Source organism: Pristiophorus japonicus, chromosome 14 (genome assembly GCF_044704955.1).
Source record: "Pristiophorus japonicus isolate sPriJap1 chromosome 14, sPriJap1.hap1, whole genome shotgun sequence".
In the NCBI taxonomy this organism is placed as follows: domain Eukaryota; kingdom Metazoa; phylum Chordata; class Chondrichthyes; family Pristiophoridae; genus Pristiophorus; species Pristiophorus japonicus.
In genome coordinates this window covers 48,994,826-49,017,090 of record NC_091990.1, presented here as the reverse complement: position 1 = coordinate 49,017,090, position 22,265 = coordinate 48,994,826, and positions in this window count along the sequence as shown.

Genomic DNA, 22,265 nt, shown 5'->3' with positions numbered 1-22,265 from the left:
AATTGCTTAGGCTGAAAGAACAACTGGTAGGGCAAATAAATACAATGGCCTGTAATTTGCTGTCGGAGGCAAAGCAAAGCCGCTCACCGCTGGCCCCAAAGAAAGCTGCCCACAGAGATGTCGCGATCTCGCGATCTCTATGGCGAGAAATTTGCCTTTTTTGATGCTCAATTGATTGCAGCGCTGTGAATAGGGGCTTCCCAGCGAAGAGCTGCTGTAACATCAACAAGCTGTCCAAGCGGCCAATCACATTGAAGAAGTCTCAGACGGGAAGCCAAGAAATGAGAAGTTGCTTTTATCTGGACTTAATAAAAAAAAATGCTAGAGAACAAAATAAAGATTGGGGCTGGATTTTCGGCTTTTAAGATTTTGGGGCATTAATGGCGGCGGGGCAGTCCTGATACCGCCTGGAAAAAGGTTGCGCCTCAGTCAGGAAAATTGGGCAGCTGGGCCCTGAGCGTGGGGTGGAGCAGTAAGGGAGGCATTGTACACTAGGCCGGCTGAGCATGTGAAAATCCCGAGCTAAACAGCCGGCCTCTAAGAGAGGTCTGGGGAGAAAAAAAACCTGCAAAAAATCCAGCAAAAACATTCCCAATGCATAGCCCATGCCATCACAACATAAATCGTGAGAAAATAAAAGAAAAAACTATCACACTTACTTACCTGAGGTCGGCATTACTTACCTCACTGCAGCCGGTATAGATCGGACCGCCCCACAGGGCTCTACGGGGCGCTACGGGTCGGGCGGGAGTCCAAAGTCGAGCCGGTGTCACAACCAGGGACATTGCACGCCGGCTTGCCTCTTCCGGGCCTCGCCGAAACAGGCCCTGAAAACCCCAGCGGGGCGCTGTAAGTTGGCCGCTCACCCAGAAGAGCGCACTGCCGCCATTGCTGCCCCCCTCGGGGCGAAAACAGAGGCAGATAGTACCGGAAAATCCAGCACTGGGACTTTCACATAGGGATAAGGTAGAAGCTGAAATATCATGGACAAACTTAAAAAAAAATTTATTCTTAAAAAATTAATTTTAAAATAATGGATAAATTTGACACTCCACAAATATAAACAGTGTTTTTTCAGGGCCAGAGCATTTGTTTAGCAGTCAATTCACTGTTAAAACCCCAGTTACTTCTATTCCAACAAATCTTAGCATTTAATGGGATATTTAACACTGATATTAGCACGGAAATGCCCGGAGCCGAAATTGCCCCTTCCCTGAAGGCCTCTGAACACCGGAAATCGGCGGCCATGCCGCGGAGTGCAATGGCCGCCAACTTTTCGTGTAATGGCCACCATTAACAAAATTCCGCTCCTGCGGCATCCCGGCAGTGTCCCGTTCCCTCGACCACTGCTCTGCTGCTGCCGATCCGTGCTAAGTGCGTCATCACAGTGCGCATCGCCGATCTAACCACCCTCCGACGGTGAAATTACATCGTGAAAATCTTCCTCCCGCCAGGTGGTGCCAAAACAAGGTTTTTCCCGATGGTGCAGTGAGGTTGAGGCATGCTGCAATGGCGGTGCAGCTCCCATTAAAAGGGAGGATACACTGCCGCTGCCACCATGTTTTCTTTTGGCCGACTGCCATGTCGGCCCGACAATTATGCCCTCGGGTTCAGCCGGGCCGCCAACAGGCAGTCTGGCACCCCATCTTGGTTGCCAGGCTGCTGGCTCGGCCGAAAACCTCCCTGGTGGCCCAGTTAAACATCGCGCAGGTTCTCCCCTTTAAGTGAAAGGGAGAGCCGCAGTGACGCGCCGCCGTGATGATGTCATTGCGGCGGTCACTACATTCCGCCCGTCACCGCCCCCCCCCCCCGCCACGCCCCCAATTTCCACCCCTCTGATGTACTCATTACCACCCCCCCATTATGAGTGACTTCCGGTCCGCAGAAAAAAAAAACGAGCGGAATTTCATTCAAGAGGCCACCTCAACCACCGCGGCGGTAGAAACAGTCGATGGGGAGCGTGCACCCCATTTTGGGCAGAGGCAATTTTGAGGCCAGCAAGTTTTCATTGATTTGATTGATTTCATATTGCCGGCTATGGGGTAGGTGTGGGTCGGAGGGAGGTATCTACACCGCAGCCTGTGTCGGAGCAGTTAATGACTGACCACAACTTCAGGATTTTCACTGGAATTTAGAAGAATGAGAGGGGAGCTCATAGAAACATATAAAATTCTGACGGGATTGGACAGGTTAGACGCAGGAAGAATGTTCCCGATGTTGGGAAGGCCAGAACCCGGGGTCACAGTCTAAGGATAAGCCATTTAGAAGTGAGATGAGGAGAAACTTCTTCACTCAGAGAATTTTGAACCCGTGGAATTCTCTACCACAGAAAGTTGTTGAGGCCAGTTCATTAGATATATTCAAAAGGGAGTTAGATGTGGCCGTTATGGCTAAAGGGATCAATGGGTATGGAGAGACGGCAGGAATTGGGTACTGAAGTTGCATGATCAGCCATGATCTTATTGAATGGTGGTGCAGGCTCGAGGGCCAAATGGCCTTCTCCTGCACCTATTTTCTGTGTTTCTACGTTTCTATGTCTAGATGCGCGTGCGCTATGCCCTGAAGTTGTGGTCAGTTTCAGAGAGGCAATGATGGCGAATGCTGACAGTTTGCCGACATTTGCAAATTTCAGATAATAAATTACAACCTTGCTTCATGAGCCACAGTATGTCAAAAATCCTCTATCATAAGCTCTGGACCAGCATTATCTACTGCTTCCAGTAAAGGTAGCTCTCATTGAATTTCTGCAATGAAATCTCTATTTTCTCAAATGCCTTTTTCTTCATCAAAAACGAATACTGGGCCATTATTCTTTTGATGTTTAAATATATTGAAATATCTGATGATTGTTGCTGGAATGTTAATTAATAAATCCATTCCTATCCAGATGGCTTGTTTTCAACTAAAGTGTTCCAAAAGCTTTGCCATTTTTGAATGTCTCTATTTAATCATTTTAATCTACATATCAAGCAAAAAGAGTGGGCAGATGTATTTTATCCTTGTTGGCAAATGGAAGATAAAGGCCACTTGAAGCATCAAGAAAGGTCACCACCTCAGTATAAAATGTGCTGGCCTCAAGACTAAACCGTTTCAGGAACTGCATTGAAAAAACTGTTTTTACCCACAGTTATTCCAATTTATATCACGGCCATTGTTTCCTGATTCTTTGTTATTGTAAATTATTAGATAAAAGCTTCTCTCATTTGGCTGCAGAAGATAAGTTGAGTTCAAAAGCTCTCCCACAGTTGAGTGGCATTATATGTAAAACCAATTCATATCCTCGCAGTCGACTTGCAACTAGCGAGAGGATTGAAATCCAAGCAGATAATCCATAATATGGGTGGATTTTTGATTCAGGAGGGGACGATCGCTGCTGACGAAAGAAGCGATCAATTTTGGTGATCGGGCCTCATTATAGTAAAATCAGCCAGCTGACTGTGCTATATGAGTGCTGACTGAGTGTTCGTCGATTGACAGTGGTGAGACCCGAAGTGGTAAAACCAGTGGCTCCTCCATTGAATTCAGCCTGCAGGGGCACCTGATGTTGAGTGGTGGGTGTAAAGTCCTGTCCCCTCAGTACAGATTCACACGAGGCATGTAGTGAAGTCAAGGTCACTCTGGACCTGCACCTTTATTTCACAGCTCTGGAATGCCGCACTTGCCTGAGACCTGCCCTTATATACCTGTCTCTTGCAAGTGCACACCTGGTGGTAAGGTATGCTGGTGGTTACAGGTCATATCTTATTACAGTCATGTATAGCATGTTAGGATACAGTTATATATAATAATGTAAGATACATGACATCACCCTCCCCCAAGGTCTTATTGTCTTTATAGGTTCAGTCTCTCAGGTGGTCTACGCTCTCGCGTGGAGCATCTGAGTTGTGGTTCAGTTGTTTGCCTTGGTGTCTGTTTTTCTTTGGGTGTGGTTGCTGGTATCTCACCTGGGCTGTCTGTTTCGATTGGTGTGATTGTTGTTGACTTGCCTGGGCTGTCTGTTGGGATTGCCCTTTCCTCAGGTTGTTCCCTCTGTCTGTCCACCAGGTGTGGTGCGAGTTCCACATTGTGATCTGCCTCTGGTTCCACAGTGTTGTTGGTAAATCTGCTTTTGACTTGGTCTACATGCCTCCGGCAGGTTTTGCCATTGTCCATTTGTACTACCAGTAGCCTGTTTCCTTCCTTGCCCGTTACTGTCCCTGTAAGTCATTTGGGACCCCTGCCATAGTTTAGCACAAACACTTTGTCCCCTATCTCATTCCATCTCCCCCTCGAATTTCTGTCATGGTACTCAGTCAGCTTACGGCGCTTTACCTCAACAATTTTGTGCATGTCTGGGAGTATTAATGAGAGCCTTGTTTTTGAAGTCCTTTTCATCAACAGTTGCGCGGGGGGATCCCAGTCAGTGAGTGCGGACGAGATCTGTAGGCCAGCAGCAGTCGCGACAGGCGACCCTGCAGCGTGGGACCTTGGATTTTAAGCATGCCTTGTTTAATGATTTGCACTGCTCTCTCCGCCTGGCCGTTGGAGGCCGGCTTGAACGATGGCGTCTTGACGTGATTTATGCCGTGGTCAATTATAAAGTCTTGGAATTCTGCGCTGGAGAAGTACGGACCATTGTCACTGACCAATGTGTCAGGGATTCCGTGCATTGCAAACATGTTTGCGAGGCTCTCCACAGTGGTGGAGGTTGTGCTCGAGTTTAAAATGGTGCATTCGATTCACTTTGAAAATGCATCTATAACTACGAGGAACATTTTGCCCATGAATGGGCCCGCATAGTCTACGTGCACCAGTGACCAGGGTTTGGTAGGCGAGGGCCAGGGGCTCAGTGGAGCCTCCCTGGGGGCATTGCTGAGTTGGGCACAAATGGTGCACCTTCGGACGAAGAGCTCCAAATCCGCATCAATACCAGGCCACCAGACGTTGGACCTGGCTATGGCCTTCATGAGAACGATCCCTGGGTGCTCGCGGTGGAGCTCCCAGACAAATGCCTCTCTGCTTCACAGAGGCATTACTACTTGGCTGTCCCACATCAGGCAGTCTGCTTGTAGTGATAGATCTTGCATGCGCCTGTGAAAGGGTTTTAATTCCTCGGGGCAGGCATCGCAAGCTTCTGCCCAGTCACCGGTTAGGACACATCTTTTTACTAAGGATAATGTGGGGTCGCTGGCCGTCCAGGCTCTGATTTGGTGAGCCATCATGGGCGAACCTGTGGACTCAAAGGCATTGATTGCCATGACTATCTCACAGTCCTGTTCGTCATACCCTTCCGTGGCCGCCATGGGTAGCCTGCTGAGCGCGTCGGCACAGTTGTCTGTGTCTGGACTGTGCCTTATTGTGTAGTCGTAGGATGCCAGCATGAGTGCCCACCGTTGAACTCGCGCCGAGGAGTTGCCGTTTATTGCCTTGCTCTCGGATAGGAGGGACGTGAGGAGCTTGTGGTCAGTTTCTAATGCGAACTTGCCCTCAAAAAGGTATTGGTGCATTTTTTTGACACCGTACATGCACGTGAGCGCCTCCTTCTCTACAATTCCGTAGCCGTGCTCCGCCCGCGAAAGTGACCTGGAGGCATAAGCTATGGCTTGTAATTTACCCGCACTATTGACATGTTGCAAAACGCACCCGACCCCGTACGCTGACGCATCGCATGTGAGAACTAGCTTTTTAATTGGGTCAAAGAAATTCAAAACACTGTTGGAACACAGAAGTTGCGTGCCTTATTGAAGGCGCGTTCCTGGACGTCCCCCCAAAACCAATTGCACTCCTTCCTGAGTAGCATGTGGAGAGGCTCCAGCATAAAGTTCCCAAAGTAATTGAGTAGCCCGAGAAAGGCGCGCAGTTCTGAGACATTCCGGGGCTTGGGTGTCAGGCGAATTGCTTCTGTTTTGGACTCTGTTGGATGGATTCCATCAGCGACAATCCTTCTGCCCAAAATTTCAACCTCGGGAGCGAGAAACAGGCACTTGGATTTCTTGACTCGTCGGCCTACCCGATCCAACCGCCTTAGTACTTCCTCCAAATTACGGAGATGGGAGTCGGTGTCCCTGCCCGTGATAAGTATGTCGTCTTGAAATACAACCATCCTCGGGATGGACTTGAGCAGACTCTCCATGTTGCGCTGGAATATGGCAGCTGCCGACCTGATGCCGAATGGGCATCGATTGTACATGAAAAGGCCTCGATGTGTGTTGATGGTGGTGAGTAGCTTGGACTCCTCGGTCAATTCTTGCGTCATATACGCAGATGTGAGGTCTAATTTTGAGAAAGGTTTACCTCCAGCCAATGTGGCAGATAAGTCCTCCGCTCTGGGCAGCGGGTACTGGTCCTGTAGGGAGACTCTGTTTATGGTAGATTTCTAGTCCCCACAGATTCGTACGGATCCATCAGGCTTCATGACTGGGACGATGGGACTTGCCCAGTCGCTAAATTTCACAGGTGATATAATGCCTTCCCGCAGAAGCCTGTCTAGTTCGTGTTCAATCTTTTCCCTCATCACATAGGGTACAGCTCTGGCCTTGTGATGGACCCGTCTTGCATCCTGTGTGATGTAGATTTTGACTTTGGCCCCTTTGAAAGTGCCCACACCTGGCTGAAAGAGATGTTCAAATCGCTTTATAACTGTTGAGCAGGAGGTCCGTTCCTCTAATGATATGGCATGGACATCATCCCATTTCCAGTTTAGTTTTGCCAGCCAGCTTCTCCCCAGCAGTGCTGGGGGTCTCCGGGGACAATCTACAGGGGAAGTCGGTTCACTGTCCCTTTGTGTGTGACAGAGAGCATGGCGCTGCCGAGAACAGGTACGATTTCTTTGGTGTAGGTCCTTAGTGTGGTGTCGACCCTTGTGAGTTTTGGTCTGTCTCTTTTATGCGGCCACAGTTGTTCAAATTGTTGCGCGCCCATGAGAGATTGACCCGCTCCCGTATCCAGCTCCATATTGACAGATATCCCATTGAGTAGGACCCTCTTCATTATAGGTGGCGTCCTGTTGTAGGAGCAGCGGCCATTGATCGTGTTGACCCGCTGTACTGTACCCACCATCTTCTGGTCCGCTATCCGACCCATCCAATTCGTATACCAGCCGAGCTGCCGTTTTTTTGCACATGCGGGCCAAATGCCCTATATATTCACAATTTCTGCAAACAGCCTGCTGAAATCGACAACCTCTTGACGAGTGCCCACCCCCACACCACCAGCACAGACCTGTTCTATTGTTCAAAGTGTTCCCAAAGAATGAGCTGCGTCTGGCTGATCTCTCCTTGAGCTTCTCTCAGTTTGTAGTTGATTGCTCGCATCGTGGGTTGATGAGGTGTGAACGGCTGTTCCTGTGGTCTTTGATGGCTTCTGTCTGCTGTCGAGAACCTGTTCTCCCGGTTTTGTCTGTGTGTGGTGGTAGCAGCTTGTTTAGTGCTGTGAACATCTTGTTACAATATTCCGTTTGTTGTCATACCTGCATTGTAAATCAACCTCGTTTCTTCTTCCCCTACCAAGAATGTTTGTGCAACCAGTGCTGCTGCCTCTAAGGTCAGGTTCTTGGTCTCTATGTGCTTTCAGAATAGGCCTGCATGGCCTATTCCTTCAATGAAAAAGTCTCTCAGCATTTCTCTCCTAAGTTCATCGGAGAACTCATATAAACTAGCCAACCTCCGAAGTTCCGCCACGAAGTTGGGTAAGCTCTGGCCCACACAGCGTCTATAGTTGTAGAACCTGTGTCTGGCCATGTGTAGGCTGCTCGCTGGCTTCAGGTGGTCTCTTACCAGTGTACTCAATTCTTCAAACGACTTGCTTGCTGGTTTCTTGCTGTGCCAACAGATCCTTCATTAAAGTGTATGTTTTCGAGCCACAGCTGGTCAAGAGATGGGCTCTTCTCTTGTCTGCCTTATCATCGCCTAACCAGTCTTTGGTTACAAAGCTTTGCTGGAGCCTTTCTATAAAGTCCTCGCAATTGTCTCCCGCATTGTACTTTTCATCTGATCCGTTGTTCACCATTCTGTGGATTCTGTAATCCCGCAACCCGTCGCCACTGTAAAGTCCTGTCCCCTCAGTACAGATTCACACGAGGCATGTAGTGAAGTCAAGGTCACTCTGGACCTGCACCTTTATTTCACAGTTCTGGAATGCTGCACTTGCCTGAGACCTGCCCTTATATACCTGTCTCTTGCAAGTGCACCCCCGGTGGTAAGGTATGCTGGTGGTTACAGGTCATATCTTATTACAGTCATGTATAGCATGTTAGGATACAGTTATATATAATAATGTAAGATACATGACAGTGGGGGCAGGGAAGAGGGATTGGGGAAGGAAAGCAGGGCAATGGGGTGGGGGGGGTGCAGTTTGCGGATCGACCGGCAGTGAGTAGGGTAATCTCCATGGGGTCAGCAGACAATTTTATGTTGCTCCTGGCCCCCTTGAAGACCATTCATGAATCGCACCGTGAATGTTTTCCGAGTGGCCTCCAGCGGGCTATTTTAAGGATTTTTTGTTTGGTTGCTCTACGCTCAGATCTCCGGCGGAATGCATGCAGTGCGCGTTCCGCCCAATGGAAGCTCAAAATTAAATTGAGTCCTAAATAGGTCGGAAGACACCAATTGAAATATATGAACGAGGCTCCCACTTGTCTCGGGCAGAAGTACTGGTCGGCTGAATACAGTCCCGGTTGAAAATCGCATCGGCCAGCAAAATGGCAGCAAGTTTTTTTTTTACTGTTATCATCCTGTTACCTTTCGCGTTGAAAAACAGGGCAGCGGTGAGAGGCAAATTGTGTTCCAGTATAATAAATCATATCCACCTCAACATTAGTTGCATTTACAATATTAAGGGAGTGCAACTCCAACTGCATGACTTTACCCTGACATGTTCTCTTCGTGATAGAATATCGAAATACCCAAATATATATTCTTAGAAAGGGCTAACCGATGAGAGCACCAAGTTCTTCATTTCTGTGCCTTTTAATGATCTGTTGTTTTTTAATATTTTATTCTATCATGTACAGCACCAGATAATAGGGTCATCAACTTCTTTCAAACAAATATCAGGCCTGATTATGCACAGAAGCGTGTATTTAATACTGAAAGATAAAACAGAAATTACTTGCATTTATACAGTGCTTTCCATGACCTCAGAATGTCCCAGAGTGTTTCACAGCCAATTAAGTTCTCCTGAAGTGTTGTAACATCGGCAAACATGGCGTCCAATTTGTGCACAGCAGGATCTTAGAAACAGCAATGCGCTAAATGACCAGATAATTTGTTCTGGTAATGTTGATTGAGGGATAGATGTTGACCAGGACAAAAGGACCCATCTCAGGTGGAGGTAAAAGATCCCATGGAACTTTTCGAAGAACAGGGAAGTTCTGGTGAATATTGATTCTTCATCCACCTCCATTAAAACAGTTTATCTGCTTACTATTTCATTACTGTTCATGGAACCTTGCAGTGTGCAAATTGGCTGTTGCATTTTCTACATTACAATACTAACTACATTTCAGAAATACTTCATTAGCTGTAAAGCAGTATATAATATCCTGGAGTCATGAAAGGCGCTATATAAATGCAAGTTCATTTTTTTTCATTCTTTTCAAATATAAAACGTTAAATGGTAAAATATATTTTGTGGATACTAAGAATTTTTCAGTACTCTTGTGTAACAATTATGCTCTGAAATAAATACCTGAAAGCATGTATATGAATGTTTTCTTCAGATGGAAACTGGCCTCTAAACGAACTAGTATGGTATGTCTGAGATTTGCTCGATGACAGTAATTCAAATTAGGATCATCCATCCGATTTCCATTATCTACGATATAATGAGATAAGGCAAATATCATCTTTGAGCACCACAGATGACTTGTCTTGTTGAGGCAGAATTGTGCTCGTGGGGCTGCTAATGAGAGAACTTGTGTCGCAGCACTTAAAAAAGTGCAGCAAATCTCTTTGACCATGTATTAACTTAGATTTCTGTGCCTCGGTTGGGTGGAGAACTTACTTTAGAACAATTTTTTAGGCAACCAAAATGGATGGTAGGATCCCAGACAGATGGAATAAAGTCTTTCGGACTGGATTTTGGACTTTGATGATTTTGGGGCGGTAATGCAGCCGGGAACAGTTTGCGCGTTGATTATCAAAATTGGGCAGCTGGGCCCTGAGTCTGGGGCTCAGTGTTAAGGGAGGCATTGTACACCTCTCTTAGGGCGCTAGCATGGGAAAACCCAGAGCTAAAGAGCTGGGTCGGGAGCGCTCCAAGAGACCCCTTGGGGAGAAAAAAACCCTTATAAAAACATCCCCAATCCATGGCCCAGGCCACCACAACATAAATCGCAAAAAACATTTTTAAGGCGAAAACAATCACACTTACCTTACTTATTTACCTCTCTGCAGTCGGTATAGGTTGGACTGCCGTACTTACAGGCGTTCACTGCGGGGCGCACGGGTCGGGTGCACCAGTGTCGCAACCAGGGGCGTTGCACACCGGCGCAGTTCTTCCGGGCGGCATTGCCCCGTGCTGCGGCAAAACCCGCCACGAAAAACCCCGCGGGGCGCTGGAGGCTGACCGTCCACCCAGAAAACCTCACCTCCGCCATTGCCACCGTTTTGGGGCGAAAAATGGAGCGCAGAGGACCAGAGAATCCACCCCATTGTATCTAAAGATAGTTTTATTGAGCCTGTTGAATGTCAGCAACGCATATTGGTTGTAAATAAAATAGAGAAACTGTGTGGTAGCGTAGATAGTGGGATGGCTTTTCATCTCCTGGGACCATTTCTATCTGTTAACGACAAGACAACTTTGAGATCCATGTTTTAAAAAACTCCTGCAGTACAGATGCTTGGCTTTGCTTTAAAGGCAATGAATATGTTGCGACTAGGCATGCAGGAGAAAGATGTAACTGCTCATTTTCAGCTGTTCCGTTCAAGGATGTACAAAAAGAACATAAGAAATAGGAGCAGGAGTAGGCCATAGGGCCCCTCAAGCATGCTCCTCCATTCAATAAGATCACCGCTGAACTTTTACCACTTTCCCGCACTATCCCCATATCCCTTGATTCCTTTAATGCCCCAAAATTTATTGATGTCTGTCATGAATATAATCAACAACTGAGCATCCACAGCCCTCTGGGCTAGAGAATTCAAAAAATTCACCACCATCTGAGCAAAGACGTTTCTCCTCTTCTCGGTCCTAAAATGGCCGCCCTGTGAGAATATAGCTTTTGGCTATCTCTCCCTATAAGGCTTATTTCTACAACATATATTACCACATTTGCAAACACATCACAACACTGATTATTTCAGTGGCAATAATTGCATTCTCCGGACCTTCTGCCTGTAAGTTTGAGCTCATCACAAATAAGGGTTTTACAGATGTTGCTTTGACGTGTGTGGTGGTAACATTTAAAGATGCTGACAATGGTAATTTGACAGTCACTTCATCCAGCCAATTAACTTAATACAGTAAAGACATCAATCTCCCAGTTTTCTTTTTGCTGTATGGAGATGCTGCAAGGTTTATGAATGTCTCTGATCATTAGATTTTAAGTGGTAACATTTTCCATGTTGTTGTAACAGTGTCTAATTCAAATAATTTACATGCAGGTTATCCTCTTGTGACTGTGTACTTTGTGTACCCATGTAACCAATGCTTCAGCAGGGTTGTTCCATTGTCCTGTCTTTCATTATTCAGCCCATGTCTGGTGCCAACTATTGATAATAGTTCAGTGTTGAACAAATGCTTTACTTGTACAAAAAATCTAGAAAATGAAGAATCACAGATGGGATTGTACATGACAACAGGGTTTTTTTAATCAAAATTCTATTATCCCTAGATCCTGAAATTTAATTTTTGAGACAAGTCATAATCCAATGTGTGCTTTTCTTTTTGTTTCTTAAAGTACCCAATCTGTGGTCAGAGACAGCTGTCGTTATTGTTCTTTAAATGTAAGCTGCTGATCTGTTTTGTGAGAATTTTGTCCATCCAATCCCTGCCAGTTTACTGGAGAAAGGACACAGGCTATCAATGTATGTAGGAACCAATCTGATTAACATTGTCTAGTGGTACTCTCAGATTAAGGGTTTTCCCATTAACAAAACTGACCTTCAGCCTAGTAAAGTGGATTTAGCTAGATTTTAAAAGGTATGAGCAAGTCTACTAGCATTTCAACTTGTATGCCATGTGTAGATCAATGTCCCTGGTGGTCTATGGGAAGGTATTTTATTGCCCAATCACAATAGCTTACAAAGCAATCAATAAAAAATCCTTGGCTCTGTCTATAAGTCCCTCCCTCTTTTGCAAGGCCCCTCTACCACTGGGCCTTTGGTCACCAAGCCTTTGGCTGTCTTGATTCCATTCTGGATTGTAATCCTTTAGCTCCCCTGCCTTGCTACTACTTACTCCTCCTGCCATAGCTTCCTCAAAACCTACATCTTTGAGCATACCTTTAGTCACCATCCCTAACTCATGGAAAGATGGGAGAAGGAGATATGGGATAACCAGATACCAATGGCTGGACTTTTGTAGGCCTTACGCCTCTATAAGCGCCCCGGAGAGGCAGTATGGAAATGAGTTCCGGCCAGGCAGCCAGCTTCCAGCGCCCTGCTGGGAATTTTGTTGCCGCTTTTGCAGGGGCGCTGAGCAGTTCCCCACCCAGGAGCATCAAGCCAGTGTGCAACGCCCCCGGTTTCAATGGCACTTTGATTTTTGTTTGACACTAACTCTGTAGAACCCCGTAGTGGGACTGCCTGGAAAACCAGGCGCTCAGAGCTGTCCTGGCGGCAGCAAGTGAAGGAATTACTGAATGAAGTAAGTTTGATTGTTTTGTTTACTTTAATTTTGCAATTTATCTTAAAATGGGGTGTTCAAGGTATTGGCAATGTTTTTTGCGTGTTTTGTGCGGGGTTTTTTCCCCCACAGAAGCCCCTCTTAGGGCGCTCCAAGGCCGGCTCTTTATCAACGGATTTTCAGTTGCTCAGCCGGCCTTGCACCCTGAGAGAGGTGTGGAACTCTTCCCGTAGCGTTCCGCTCCACACTCAGAGCCCAGTTACTGCAGACACAAACCATGTCCCGGTGCAAACTGTACTGCCCCGTCTCCATTACCGCCCGAAAAATCCTCCATCCGAAAATCAGGCCCCATGCCTCAAAAGTGTTTACAGATTTGTTTAAGTATTTCAGTTATGCAGGGTTAACACAGTAATGTACTCCTGATATTTTAATTACTATTCTATCTGTAATTGTAGGGTTTCTTTTAGCATCACCTTGTGAGCTGAAAACTTAACTTCTATTTAAAATTTTTTTTATAAAGTCAGACCAAAGAGATTGAAGTATCTCGAAGCTGCCATCATTCTGAAGGTTAATATATAACTGCATTGTTTACTTGATCTTTTTGCTTTGAAATTATGTAATACACGGGTGACTTTAATCTGCATATAGATTGGGCTTACCAAATTGGTAGCAATACAGTGGAGGAGGATTTCCTGGAGTGTATAAGGGATGGTTTTCTAGACCAATATGTCGAGGAACCAACTAGAGAGAGCTGGCCATCATAGACTGGGTGTTGTGTAATGAGAGAGGATTAATTAGCAATCTTGTTGTACGAGGCTCCTTGGGGAAGAGTGACCATAATATGATAGAATTCTTCATTAAGATGGAGAGTGACACAGTTAAGACAGAGATTAGGGTCCTGAACTTAAAGAAAGGTAACTTTGATGAGATGTGAATTGGCTAGGGTAGACTGGCTAATGATACTTAAAGGGTTGATGATGGATAGGCAATGGCAGACATTTAAAGATCACATGGATGAACTTCAACAATTGTACATCCCTGTCTGGTGTAAAATTAAAACGGAGAAGGCTCAACCGTGGCTAACAAGGGAAATTACGGATAGTGTTAAATCCAAGGAAGAGGGATATAAATTGGCCAGAAAAAGGAGCAAACCTGAGGACTGGGAGAAATTTAGAATTCAGCCAAGAAGGACAAAGGTTTAATTAGGAGGGGGGAAATAGAGTATGAGAGTAAGATTGCAGGGAACATAAAAACTGACTGCAAAAGCTTCTATAGATATGTGAAGAGAAAAAGATTAGTGAAGACAAATGTAGGTTCCTTGCAGTCAGAATCATGTGAATTTATAATGGGGAACAAAGAAATGGCAGACCAATTGAAGGAATACTTTGGTTCTGTCTTCACGAAGGAAGACACAAATAACCTTCCGGAAATACTAGGGGACCGAGGGTCTAACGAGAAAGAGGAACTGACGGAAATCCTTATTAGTCAGGAAATTGTGTTAGGGAAATTGATGGGATTGAAGGCCGATAAATCCCCAGGGCCTGATCATCTGCATCCCAGAGTACTTAAGGAAGTGCCCCTAGATATAGTGGTGGTCATTTTCCAACATTCTATAGACTCTGGATTCGTTCCTATGGACAGGAGGGTAGCTAATGTAACCCCACTTTTTAAAAAAGGAGGGAGAGAGAAAACAGGGAATGATAGACCGATTAGCCTAACATCGGTCGTGGGGAAAATGTTGGAATCAATTATTAAAGATGTAATGGCAATGCATTTGGAAAGCAGTAACAGGAACAGTCCAAGTCAACATGGATTTATGAAAGGGAAATCATGCTTGACAAATCTTCTAGAATTTTTTGAGGTTATAACTAGTTGAGTGGACAAGGGAGAACCAGTGGATGTGGTGTATTGGATTTCAAAAGACTTTTGACAAGGTCCCACACAAGAGATTAGTGTGCAAAATTAAAGCACATGGTATTGGGGGCAATGTACTGATGTGGATAGAGAACTGGTTGGCAGACAGGAAGCAAAGAGTAGGAATAAATGGATCCATTTCAGAATGGCAGGCAGTGACTAGTGGGGTACTGCAAGGTTCAGTGTTGGGACCCCTGCTATTTACAATATAATTAATGATTTAGACAAAGGAATTGAATGTAATATCTCCAAGTTTGCAGATGACACTAAGCTGGGTGGCAGTGTGAGCTGTGAGGAGGATGCTAAGAGGCTACAGGGTGACTTGGACAGGATAGTTGAGTGGGCAAATGCATGGCAGATGCAATATAATGTAGATAAATGTGAGGTTATCCATTTTGGTGGCAAAAACAGGAAGACAGAATATTATCTGAATGGTGACAGATTAGGAAAAGGGGACCTGGGTGTCATGGTACATCAATCATTGAAAGTTTGCATGCAGGTACAACAGGCGGTGAAGAAGGCAAATGGTATGTTGACTTTCATAGCGCGAGGAATTGAGTATACGAGCAGGGAGGTCTTACTGCAGTTGTAGAGGGCCTTGTTGAGGTCACACATTGAATATTGTGTACAGTTTAAGTCACCTAATCTGAGGAAGGACATTCTTGCTATTGAGGGAGTGCAGCGAAGGTTCACCAGACTGATTCCCGGGATGACAGGACTGACATATGAAGAAAGACTGGATCGACTAGGCTTATATGCACTGGAATTTAGAAGAATGAGAGGGGATCTCATAGAAACATATAAAATTCTGACGGGATTGGACAGGTTAGATGGAGGAAGAATGTTCCCGATGTTGGGGAAGTCCAGAACCAGGGAGTCACAGTCTAAGGATAAGGGGTAAGCCACTTAGAACTGAGATGAGGAAAAACCTCTTCACTCAGAAAGTTGTGAATCTGTGGAATTCTCTACCACAGAAAGTTGTTGAGTCCAGTTCATTAGATACACTCAAAAGGGAGTAAGATGCGGCCCTAACGGCTAAAAGGATCAAGGGTTATGGAGAGAAAGCAGGAATGGGGTACTAAAGTTGTATGATCAGCCATGGTCATATTGAATGGTGGTGCAGGCTCGAATGGCTGAATGGCCTACTCCTGCACCTATTTTCTATGTTTCTACATTTCTACATCTGTTAAACAATTTGCTCAGTTATTCTATGAGCCATTAAAAATAATGCCTGTGGGCAGTGCAATTAATTCAGTATTAAAAATCTCCGCAGGTGCCCATTGAGGCTCCTGCCTTCTGGCTGAATATCAATTGGCCTCAATCAGGGAGCTCTAGTCAGGAATGATAAAGCAGTGTTTCACGGTTCAAAATCATTGCTTTCCACAGTGAGCCAGCAGGTGAGGCTGCTGCAAACCATGTTGGCACCTTTTTGTTGTTCTTTGATGTGGATGTAGTCAATAGTCTGGAGCAGGCTGCAGCAAGGTAGCCTTGACCTTCCACAAAAGGCTGTTCAACAATTTTAATATAAAAATACATTGGGATCTCTCACACTGCATTTCGTAAAGATTCATAAGTGTTGGGCTTCTTAAGAGTAAAATCCCACTGCACATCAATTAAACAAATGTTCATTAATGTGAACTGGTTCTCAGAACCTGAAGCAGGCTGCTTAATATCGACAAGGTCCACAGTGTCCTTGTTCACTCAAACTTGCATTTATATATCACTTTTAATGTAAAAACACATCTATATAAATGGAAATAGACAAGGTGCTGACCCATGGAGGGAAAGTTTAGCAGGGGTGACTGATCAAAAAGATGGGTTTTCTAAGTGCTTTTTGAAAAAGGAAAGGTGAAGGGGTTTTGGAAGGAAGTTCCAGAGATTGAGGCCAAGTTGGCTCAAAACTTTGTCATTGGCAGTGGGTCAAAAGGATTGGGAATGTACACAAAGACTGGAGTCAAAGGACAGGGAGCCAATATAGGTCAGCGAGTGCAGGGCTGATCATCCAGCAGGACTGAAGGTGGAACACAACTAGGGCTGCCACAATTTGGATAAATCAGCGCTTGTCGAGGATGAGAAGCCAGATATAAGGGCAATTGAGTAAGTGAGTCAAGGTGACAAAAGCATAGTTAATGATTCAACACAAGAGGACTGAGAAAGGCAGGGTTGCACAGGTCGAAATGGGAAGACGATAGGATGTGAAATTTGAGGCACATGCTCGGGGTTGAACAGGATGCCAAGGTTTCGTATTGTCTAGTTCAGCTTAAGTGAGTGGTTGGAAAGGGGATGAAATCAGTCGCAAGGAAAATAATTTATTGTAGGAGCTGAAAACTAAATTCCTCGGTGCCTGAAACTGGGCTTAATTCATGGAGCATGCAGAATGGAAATGCTCCACAGGAACACTGCACCTAAAACAAGAAACACAGCAGAATAAGTAACAAAAACACCTCACGTACTTAAAATCAATTGAAATTGAATGTAATTAAATGTTTTAGGAAAAAGAAAAATTTTTGAAATTTATTTAAATGTGTTTTAACAGGGCTAAAAATAGACTTACCTTAATGGACAGAGTTTTTAATATAAAAATGAGTGATTAAATTTAATTTTTCTATGTTTTAAAACTCTTACGCTGGTAAAAATAATCTATACACCTGCTTTTACCAGGCGTAAGAGTTTGAAGCTGTGCAACAGTTGGGCAACTATCCCAATCTCGGCCCTGCGGATGTCGTTCCTGCAGGGATGCACGCGATCTGTCACAAGAAATTTTGACAGATCGGAAAAGCTAATTATCGACACGTGCGCATCGCGCCCCGAGAATTGTCATTTGCGAGGCCTCGCCGGGTTCGTGCGCACTTTGTACGCACCCAGCAAGGCCACAATTTTCAGCCCATTGATTTTTTTTTTTAAATGATATATTTTTTCACAAACTACCTTTAGTTGGCGGCATTGAAGATTCCCGAGTACAGTCCGACACCTGCCCTGCTCATTAGAGACAAATTTGCACAGAGTGTCTTCAACAAGCTTTAGGCCCCTCACTTCAAGGGAACTAACTCCTGTTTTCAGCATCCGCCTCTGACATCTAAAACACGGGTCCCGCAAATTTAGCAGTAGAACCAATGTCTGTGCAAATTGTGCACAGGCTGTCCCACTGGTCTGCTGTGTGCAGTTTTATGCCCAGAAAATGGGTGCAATGCAAACCAAGCGTTTTACTCCAGCATGTTCATGGTGAGTTTTTTGAGAGGATTTTTTTTTGAGGGATTTGAAAATAAATTCGACCATTGATAAGCTTTGTCTTTGGCAAGTCATTGATGATTCTCTGAAATGACTACCGCTGTGGAAAAGTTCGGTTTGTGAGGGAATCTCTTTTTGCGGGGTCCCCATGTCGGAGACACTCAGGAATAGGTTACCCTGCCAATGATTAGGCTTGGCAATCACGATTGAGTATAACAAGGCTTCACTACAACATTAGCAGAATCAATTATACACACCGTATTCAAGCAACAGTGAACTGAATTGCAGTCGGTCTTACCCAGTCTGAGTCTCTGGACAGTAGTGTAGTGTGGCCGGTCTTGTTCAAATCTGCTGTGTTTAGTTCTGCTTGCGCTTTCATTTATTCTCCTTTCCTTATGGCTCTGTTGTAAACGCACGCTCTTGCATCCGGCAAAACCCATCACACACAGCCTGATTGGCTCCAGTCACTCCAGCTTCATCCAGCCATTGTCTTACACAGACTACTGTGTCTTTGTTTGCCTAGAATTGACTGTCAAAGAATGCAAATATCTTAAGTTGTTAACAATTAATGAGGTTAAGGCTATCTATAAGTTAATGAGTCCAAGGCCATGTTAACAGTGATTTAAGAGTTAATTCATTATATTTCAATGGCATAAAAATCGTTACTTCATTATATTTCAACTGTCACCATCTTGAGGGAGAAGAACTTCTTCCGATACATTATTATTGTTCCCTTAATAAAGTTGCCATTTAATTTCTATCTACTTTCTTATTTAAGCATTTTATAATGTCTCTAAGCCAATAAGCCAATAATGAACAAAATCTCCGTTTACATAATCTGAGCAACATGTAAAGATTCCGATAACAAGCGGCACCATGGATGCTGGCCACCGTGAGTGTTTCCCTACTTTGGGATTTGTAGCTCAGCTGCCTCATTGTCATGAAGCATGTATATGGGCTATATATTACACTCTCTGAAGGGCACTCTCCTGGAAGAAACCCAGTACATTATTGAGCCCATCGACAAACCCAGTCAATTAGTTAATGGGCAAGCCAAGTTTAATCGCATTCTCCAGACACTGTTCTATTTCTTAAATTATACCACTATCTTGCCCACTGTATTCCTACAGGACCGCCCAGAGGAAATTTATGAACTGGATGCCCAGCGCAGTTTAATTTCATTTTCCTCCACCTTTTCTCGCTCATTTTTATCCTGCTTTGCCACTTACTCTTCTCAAAGTTTACATCCAATTTCCGAAGTTCATCTCTCGAGTCCAAAATGTAAATATTTGCTTTACATTTCAAATCATAGAATCATAGGGGCTGAAATTCACTATCGCCGTTTGTGGCACTAATCTTTAAAAGTTTGAAAAGTTAGCACCAGGCACTAACAATTTCAAACTTTAAAAGAATTTGCTGTTGGCGCTCCAAGATGGAAGTGGAGTGCTGAATCATGTACTCCAGTACCTTCTTGGTGTGCATTTGGCAACACGTGGGGCGATGAGTTCAGCAGCCTGCACACTGGGCCATGCAGCACTGCCGCATTGAAAGGCTCCTTCCCTTCCTTAAAGGGAAGCGCCATCGTTACAGGCTCTGCAAAATAAAACGTACCTCGCTGGACCACCACGGCAGCTGCGATCCCGTGTGATCAGCCCAGCACTCAAACACAGTGTCGGGCTGATCAATTGCGGCCAGGAACTCTGGGAGAAAAACTGGAAGAAAAAAAGGTAAGTTTTACCTCGGCCACTTCGCCTTCAAGCATTGCCCCGGAGTGGCCGGCCGCCTGATCCACGCCTCCTGCAGCTGTCGGTGTTTTCGCCCAGCGCTACTGCAGTGGGCGGAAATCAATTTCGTGTCCGGGGCGCAACCGGGGCGATGTGCACAGCTATGACATCACGATCTCCGGGTGAAGAAAATCGAGGTGCAACGCTGTAGTGTCACCACAAAACTCCCACCGAATATGGCAGGAGTTTATATCGGCGCCACGCCTGGTCGGTCACAAAGTCGTTAGCACCCCGTTAGTGCCCTTACAGGTAGGCACAAAGGCACCTAATTTTGTCCCATAGAATCCCACAGCACAAACGGAGGCCATTCAGCCTATCATACCCGCACCGGCTGTTTGAAAGTACTATCCAATTTGTCCCATTGCCCATCTCTTTCCCCATAACCCTGCAAATGTTTGCTTTACAAGTATATATCCAGTTTCCTTTGGAACGTCACTATTGAATCTGCTTCCAACCCCCTTTCAGGCAATGAATTCCAGATCTTCATAAACGTAGTCGAAGTCCTTTCTAACCGTAGTGCCACATTATTAGCTGCTTCAGGATTTAGGAAGATTTGATACATTTACAGTGATTGTGACAAACTTGCTATTCTCCTGTACATCTAATGTACATGTATATACTTGTGTGTGCATACAACATGCATGTACACAAACACACTCAAATTATTTTAGCAATAGTCAACATATGTTTCAGTATTTAAAACTTCACATTTTGTACTTTGTTCTAGAAAGATAAAAAGTAGAGTTCTTTGTTACTAATAATCTGGGCTTTTTTTTGCCAATTTACTCTTCCTCCTCCTTTCTCGTTTGCTCTTCCCTGAAGGTGTTGACTTCTGTTTGGGTACGGTTCCAGCTGGCCACTCACCATTTAGTGTGTGACTGAAGAAGTCATTTCACTTTTGAACCTGAAGTTCAGTGGCTTGTCCTCAATGGGAGACATCAGGCTAATCCCGCTCCTGGCTTAAGGTGGCATCCAAACACGTTGACTCACATTTTTCAGCAGAGGTCATTGGGTATATATATTGGGTGAATATATTAACTAACGCTAATGGAATTGAATTTTCGCATTGTTAAACTTCTGTGATGCTTGTGCCGAGAGCTATGTTGTATTATTGAGGATGCAGGCGAGGGGTGAAGTCCCTTGATGCAGAATATGACTAAGATGGGGCAAATTAGAAAATAATGTTTAGGTGGCCACGAGTCTCGATAGATTGATCGCAAAACAAAGTTAGTTGAGTAGATTTTGCATAGCTTTCTGATGCAGAGGTACAGGAAACGATGTCCTGTTGAGCTCAATATACCAACTAACCTCTTGTTGCTTGACAGCCTATCATTGCACAATTGTTTGACTTTCATTCATTTTTTAGTATATAGGTACAGTGGAAGTAACTTAAGTAAATAACCTATTTGTCAATGGACATATCTATTGCATGTATTTATCCTTGAACTGATTTTTCCCATTGCTTCTGTTGGCGTGGCATCTGCAATCAGCACAGCAGTTTTCCAGTGCTGACTGCAGTAAAATAATCGTTGAGTCACAACTGCGTCGGGGGAGGCTGGAGGAGCACTCAGTCTCTCAGCACAGGTGACCGAGATGTTGATGGTACAGGTGCAGCATTCAAATCCGTTGTACCGGAATTCGGACTCTGGCACGATCCATGGCAGGGTCATCCAGAATCCGCAAGATGTTCCGGAATCCGGACACCCTGCCAAATGGTTACCGTCGCCAGCTGGGCCCAGTGAAAGGTCAAAAAATGAAATCCAACTGCTGTACAGTGACAAAAATTGCGAGAATAAAAATGTCAATCCTAACTGTTCCAGACCAGGTTTTCACAGTCACCGCACCGCTGCTCCTGGGTCCGCAGCAACTCTGCACAGCATACAAGTCCCTTCGGCCAGAACCAACCAAGCTCCCACACGCAAGTCCCCTTCCGTGCACAAGTCCCTTCAGCCAGAATCAAACTCTGCACAGCACACTGCAGCTCCCCAAAGCAGCAACCGGGCGATCGGATCGCCACGCCCCATGACTCCGAGCAGAGCTGACCCGACCAGATTGCGTACTGTACATTCCTTCACAAATTTGAAGATGGCAGCAAAAGACACAGGCCAGAAAGCTCACATTAAGTACAGTTACTGCGTTGCAAAAACAAGAGAGGGAGGCTTACCATGCATTGCGAAGAAGCGAGGACGACAAGGCCTGTGAAGAGAAGAACTACAAGATGATGTCCAAAACCCAGAAATATCAGAACCTGGGCTCGGGCATTTCCGGACTTCGGACATCAGAAACACGTTCCAAAGTCCAGAAAAGCATGAAAACCGCCATGGCCTCGGTTCCGAGGTTTCCGGATTCAGGAGGTTGTACCTGTATAACAAATATGTCATAGTCAAGAAAACATTATAAGATTAGACAATGTTTTTTTATTTAAAAGTGCTGTTAAAACAAATTTGAGTTTATTGGGAGTCTTTGGGCTGGATTTTCTGCTCCTCTCCACTCCATTTTGTGTCCCGGAGTGGTGGCAATGGTGGCGGTGATATGTTCTGGACGGGTGGCCAGCATCCAGCGCCACGCAGGGAT